This window comes from Fukomys damarensis, unplaced genomic scaffold (genome assembly GCF_012274545.1).
Source record: "Fukomys damarensis isolate Sample0158 unplaced genomic scaffold, DMR_v1.0_HiC HiC_scaffold_5, whole genome shotgun sequence".
Lineage (NCBI taxonomy): Eukaryota > Metazoa > Chordata > Mammalia > Rodentia > Bathyergidae > Fukomys > Fukomys damarensis.
The window spans coordinates 72694396-72700395 of record NW_022900917.1 but is presented as its reverse complement, the minus strand read 5'-3'; the positions used below and the strand labels follow the sequence as shown (position 1 = coordinate 72700395).

The window sequence follows — 6000 nt, the reverse complement described above, 5'->3', positions numbered from 1 at the left end:
TTCTGTGGTAAACATGCAATGCCTGTCAGAAGTACTCTGTATATTTCTGGTAAGAGGATTGCAGAAAGTTGATGTATTTTTAAAAATGCACGCATACAAGCACAGAACCTGCATATTAGAATCCTTCACATTTTAGGGATATTCTTGGGGCTTGTCCTTGGTTTTGTACATAAAAATGAGACTCCTAAAGGCACTGGGCCCTGTTGTCATGTAGGAATAAGAGTTGCAGAGCTAGTAGGTGCTCATTCTGAATCGGGGGTTAAACTGTTAAACAGCTGGGAGCCCCCTACCCCGTGTGACTTTCATTTCTGGCTGTGCATACTGGGGAGAATGATGCTCATGCATGTTCTGTTTGGGTCAAGGGGCACCGTAGGAAACTCCAGCATGGGGAGGTGTCCCAGGGTTCCTACAGTGAGTTTATTTTCCAGACTGCATCTTCAGTTCTCTGTGGCCCTAGCTATTTAGCACAGTAACAGTATCAATACTAGAATGACTACTTCTGTGACTACTTATAAGAGGTGCCTGCTCTGAGGGTGTTTGCACGCTCATTGATAAAGGGATGATGCAGAACGGTATATGATGGTCAGGGTAGATTGAGGGATTTGAGAGAAACTAGGTCTCTAGGTCTGATGAGAACTCTGGGGTCACCTTGTCACTGTTGTGTATTTGTGTCCTAATTTCTTATTCTTTTTCAGGCCAGATGTTAGCGCTGTCCTTGCGACCCCAGCCTCTGTGTATCCCTGATGGCCGACAGGTACTTTTGTCTGAGCCTTCCTTAGTCACTGTGTGTGCCCACCCTGGGAGGTGGGCCCTGCCCTCCTCGAGGCCTGGGGTGTGACGGTCAGTCATTAATTCCGATTGGGGGAACCAAGCGGTTGTCCCATGTGGGTCACTTTCTACCTTGCTGTGACAGCTCATGCACAGAGATGTGCAGGGAGCATGGCTCCTGAACAGCACACCTCCCATGTGCCTGTCCAGGCCCCTCTGCCTATCACACAAGGAGGAACGTGAGGATGGCTTGGGATTCACCCCAGCCAGACAGCAAGGCATCTGGAAAGGTTCTTTGTAAAGCTTCCTCATTCTGATCCAGAAGTTGTAAATATATTTTTGTCAGATTTCTTTGGCTTCTCAGAACTGAGGGGTAATGTGAACATATATATGAGACTCGTCTTCCCGATTCAGGCTCAGGTAGGCAGCTGTCCAGAGAAGTTGGGATGAGAGAGGACTTATAACTAATTGCAAGGGTAATGTTTTCAGGTAAATTTGCGAAGAGTAACTTCTGGTGGCTCCCCTTGAATGGGTAAAGTTACCTGTGCAATTATTGCATTTAATATTTGTTCCATACAATTCTAGAAAAGAAGTGATTTGTTTAAAAGCCCATTTTCATGTTTGTTAACCATTGCCCTCATATTTTGTACATTATTGCTGTGAGTCCTAACACAGTATGAAATAAGTTTTGGTCTAATTTAGAACAGTGATCACGAATTCTGAATTAAAATCATTCTGAATACTCATTATCAAAGCTAATATTTAGTGCATGTTTACTATATATTAGCCACTGTTGCAGGGGAAAGTTTTATTAAATAAAATGATTAAGGGTTGTTGGAAATATTACGGAGCTCTGGTAATTGAACAGGATTATGCATATACGTTTATGATTTTTATTAGCGGGGACAGAACTGTATCATGGTAAATAAAAAAATAACAAGTGACAAACAAGGCAATACAATTACAAGATGAATTCACAGAGGGAACAGAGTAATGATTTGAATTGTATTTTCTTGTTTAATTAACATTTATTGTCTTCTGGGTAACAAGCACTGTTGGGTACTTTTACATCTGCTATTTTATTTAATTACAAAGGGTTCTTCACTGCCAGCTAAGATTTCCCAGGGGCTTCACGTAACTAATGAGTTATCTTCACCTGGTGGTTCTGGTCCTGGCTGCGAAGGAAATTCGCCTGGGAAGCTCTGGAGACATCTGGTGCTGAGCTTTCTTGCTTCACAAGTCTGTTTACCTGAGCAAGGCTGGCACCCAGCAGGAGTATTTCGAAATGCTGGTGAAGCCAGGGATGTCATTTCGCTTGCAGAAGAAATATTGACTTAAACTTGTGAGCAATAAATAACTCTAGCGCACTTTGACAGGACAGCAGGACGCGCATGCCAGGTGGAATAGGTACTGCGCCTGTTTCCCTTTGTCTGCTCCCTATTAGGTGGGATGTGGGAAGTGTCAGAATAATTACAGAATAAAGCAGGCTAGAAAATGTTGCCCTGGAGGGCTCAAACCCAGAATTTCCAGGTGCGCTTAATTTGTAGCCTAGTTTTGCTCTATGGTGTACGTCAGAACAACATGCCAATGACTTACATCATAAAAGGGTTTTTAATGTTGCACTGTTTTAAGAAAACAGGACCCTACTTAAGGAACTTGCATACAAAAGATAATTACTTTAATGAAATATATACATATTCAAAGAGTACAGATCTGTGAATAAAAGTTTGGGAAGACACAGAATTATCTTATTTTTGCTTTGTTTTTTGGTACTGGGGATCGAACTTGGGTCCTTGTGCTTGCAAGGCAGGCGGCAGAACCACTGAGTCAAATCCCTGGCCCAGAAAGACACAGAGTTATAAAGATTCTGGGTAGGAATGTTTTCTTTACACATCATCTGTGATGGTACAATAAAGTTTCTTCAGAGCAAACAAAAAAAGAAATAAGAGAAAAAACTAAGTGATTTGGAAAAGCTTTACTTTTCTTTAAAAATTATTATAGCCTTGGATTAGTGATGGTGAACCTTTTGGAGCTTTCAATGATAGCAAAAAGCCTGCTTGAGGTATGTGTGCTGTAGGTTCGCCACCACTGCCTTAGATCATATGGTACAGACTAAGAAAAATTTGTAGTTGAACATACATCTAGTCTCTTAAAAAAGTTCCTGGTTATCTTCATAAATAGGTTTGATGGGAAGTTTTAGTCCCACTTCGAAAGTCCTAGGAGTCCTGAACATGCAGGATAACTGGTGGTCAGGAGGGGAAGCTTCCCCTGGACCTGCCGACATTAAAGATTTCCTCCTAAAGATAAGCAAAGTTTCTAGTAGAGGTGACTAGATAGCCTTCTTTTTAAACAGTGCTGTGCCCCTCTAAGAACAGGACGGGACCTGTGCTAGAGACGGGACCTGTGCTAGAGACCACAGGCGGGTCATGCTTCTCGTGGGTCTGAGGGTCTCCACTGGTGTGAAAGGGAGTGGGTGAAAAAGAACTGTCAGTTTCCAGATCTCAGATTTCCATCTCTGGGGAGTGCAGGGAAAGAGAGGCCGGTGCCTAGAAGGCTGTTCCGGGCCTACTCACTGGGGGGTGCCCCATGGTGGCTCTGGGGAAGCATTCATCTGCCCTGCATGCAGCTTTGAGGATCTGTTATGCAGCGGGCAGAATGCCAGGTGCTGCCCCCCCACCCTGCCATGAGTAAAGCAGGGCGTCAGCCCTCAGGTGGCTCAGCATGGATGATTGCAGCGTTTTCTCAGTGGATCTGGGGCTGAGTGGGAGGAGAGGGAGAGGAAGAGGGTAAGAAAGCTGGAGGTGTAAAGGAGCCCCAGGTGCTTTTAAAGAAGCAGAGGACAGATAGAGGACAGTACCCTCCCTGAGTCACTGCTCATTCATTCCTGAGAGAAAAGGCAGGAGGAGGCGGGTCCTTGGGGACACTTGGCCTGCGTCTTGGACCCTGTGCAGGGAAAGAAGGGCCGCCTGCTCCCAGAGGACCTTAGAATGGGCTCTGAGGAGTGGGGCTTGGCTTGAGGGACCTCCTGTCCCTGGCAAGCCCACTCTTCCATAGCCAGGCCCATCTCTCTGCCGCTTGTGGCTGCAGATGAGCCGGAGTCCGACCTGCAGGCCTTTGCACGCGCTGTCCGTTCTGCTTGGATTCCTCCTGCCTCTGGCCCGCTCTTACCGTCCTACTTCTTAGTTTAGGGATCACCTCCCGGGGAAGCCTTTCTTCTCTTACCCATCGTTCGGTCGCATAACCTCCTCTGCTTGCTTCATACCTGTTGTGGCCCCTCCTGTCATCTTAACCCACTCCACTGTGACTGCTTGCTCCAGCCCTGAGAGTCTCTGAGTGGCTGGAAATGCTCCCCTCCTGGCCTTCCTCCATGGCCACAGCGACCGGCATCCAGGGCTGCTTGCAGAGTGATGTGTGTCCTCAATGTGTAGCAGAGGCAGCCAGGGAGCCAGGCAGCCCAGGGGCCGTGGTGCAATGGAAACAGCAGGTTTTAGGGCTGCAGTTCATGTTGTCTCTCTGCAGATCTGGAAAGGAAAGAAGTCTCCCTTGTTCCCACTGTGCTCCTGCCAGGGCCATGCTGTGTCCTGGGTTTGACTCCAGGTGATGCAGAGGTCAGCTCCTCTGGCTTCTTACAAACAGAGCAAGGTGGATTTTCTGAGAGTGAGCTTTTGTGCTTTTTCTGATTCCTAGGACTTTGCCCAAGACCCTAAACATTTTCCCAAGTGAACAAATTGCCCTATTTTCGATTTTGTAAATGTGGTCAAACACTGAGAGAGAAGGCTATCTATCCTAACTGTACAGGAAGACATAGCAAGAGGAAGAGAATGGATCGCGAGTCTGGGCATGGTGTGTGTGATACACGTGTGGGCACATGCGGGTTACGTGGTACGTGTGTGTCAGTGCTCGTGTGCGTGCACACTCTCCTGGGCAGTGAGACCTGGCCCCAAATCTTTTGTGAATAAAGTGGGGCTGGTTAAGTGGCTTCTGCTAGTGTCAGCACCTAATGAAAAGCAAAGCAGAAACACTAAGGCAGTTAAAGATTCAATCAAAATAAAGGCCAGAAAAAAGGCAATTCTACTTCCCTTCCATCCAATAATAGGTGTGTCTAGACCCTGTGGTCTGAGCTCCAATTTTCATGCCAAAGTGCTGGTGAATGCATTAAATGGGATGTTTAACTACGGCTTTCTGAGAACTCTCTTCGATTCATAAGCTTTGGTTACTGTAAGAGATGTTTGAGGGTGACAAGGCTAGTGTAACATACATGTTTGCTTTCTTGTCTCTGAGAAGTAGAAACCTAAAACAGGAAGTGATTCAGGGGCAGAAAAGCTATACTGAAAAGTTTCACCTGAAGTGAAACTGAGCATTTTGCCAGGACCAAGACTTGCTGCCGTAGCCTAGAGGTCAGCGTGGGTTAGATTAGAATTCGAACATTCCCAGGTTAGACCAATCCTGCCCTCAGTCGATGCAGTGCAGCCCAGCTGTCCCTGTGGGAGTTCCCTGGGGGACTTCAGGTCTGGGACCCTACTCTTCCCTCTGCACCCTTCAACAGGTTACTCAACTTCTTGGAGTCATTATTCTTGTTTATAAAACCTATTACTGTTTTGAGCCTTTCGTGAGAAAAGTGTCAGTGAAACAGCCCTGTAAAATGTCATGGTCTCTGGAGATGTGACTTGGAGTTGTTATTCCCAGACCAAGTCTCTGGTATGGGAAAACACATAATAGTAGTGAGTATTGATGGTGTGTGTGTGTGTGTGTGTGTGCGCGCACGCGCGCGTGCTCGCGCACCTAGGACTGGAGTAACTTACTTACTCCTTGCTGTAATTCTCTTACAGGAGAAGAAACTGAGACCTGGAGTTTGAATATCCCACTCAAGGCTACCAAGTTGGTAAGTAGTAGAGCTGGGAAGTGACCTCCGGCCCTCTGTCTCTAGAGCCTGTGCTCTCTACCACCTCCCCCCCGAGGAGAGAGTGAAATGGGTGGTGACAGCCAGGGCATAGGTTTTATCCAGTAGAAGTCAGAACCTCTGCCTCTGTTGAAGTCAGAATACATATGCATTCTTTCATGTGCTCTGTGAATATCTGTTAAGAACCTTCAAGGTGGTAAGCTCCAGTTATTAATTCCAGTTGCCATAATTTTGTAGGGAAGGCAACACTTTTGGCCTTCCTTTCATCAGTAACAGTAATAATAACTGATCTTTATTGAGTGCTACGGGTAGACCTTGTGCTCAGTATCAAC

General features: G+C 46.2%; 1 protein-coding gene across 2 annotated transcripts in view; it reads left to right on the top strand.

Moving 5' to 3' along the window:
* The first annotated feature begins 695 nt into the window (after positions 1-695).
* Cyrib (CYFIP related Rac1 interactor B) overlaps positions 696-6000 on the top strand; it is a 113719-nt gene continuing 108414 nt past the window's right edge. For both annotated transcript variants that reach the window (XM_010642871.3, XM_010642867.3), the window contains exons 1-2: positions 696-754; positions 5598-5650. The gene's annotated coding sequence lies outside the window, so the exon portion shown is untranslated. The remainder of the gene's footprint in view (positions 755-5597; positions 5651-6000) is intronic.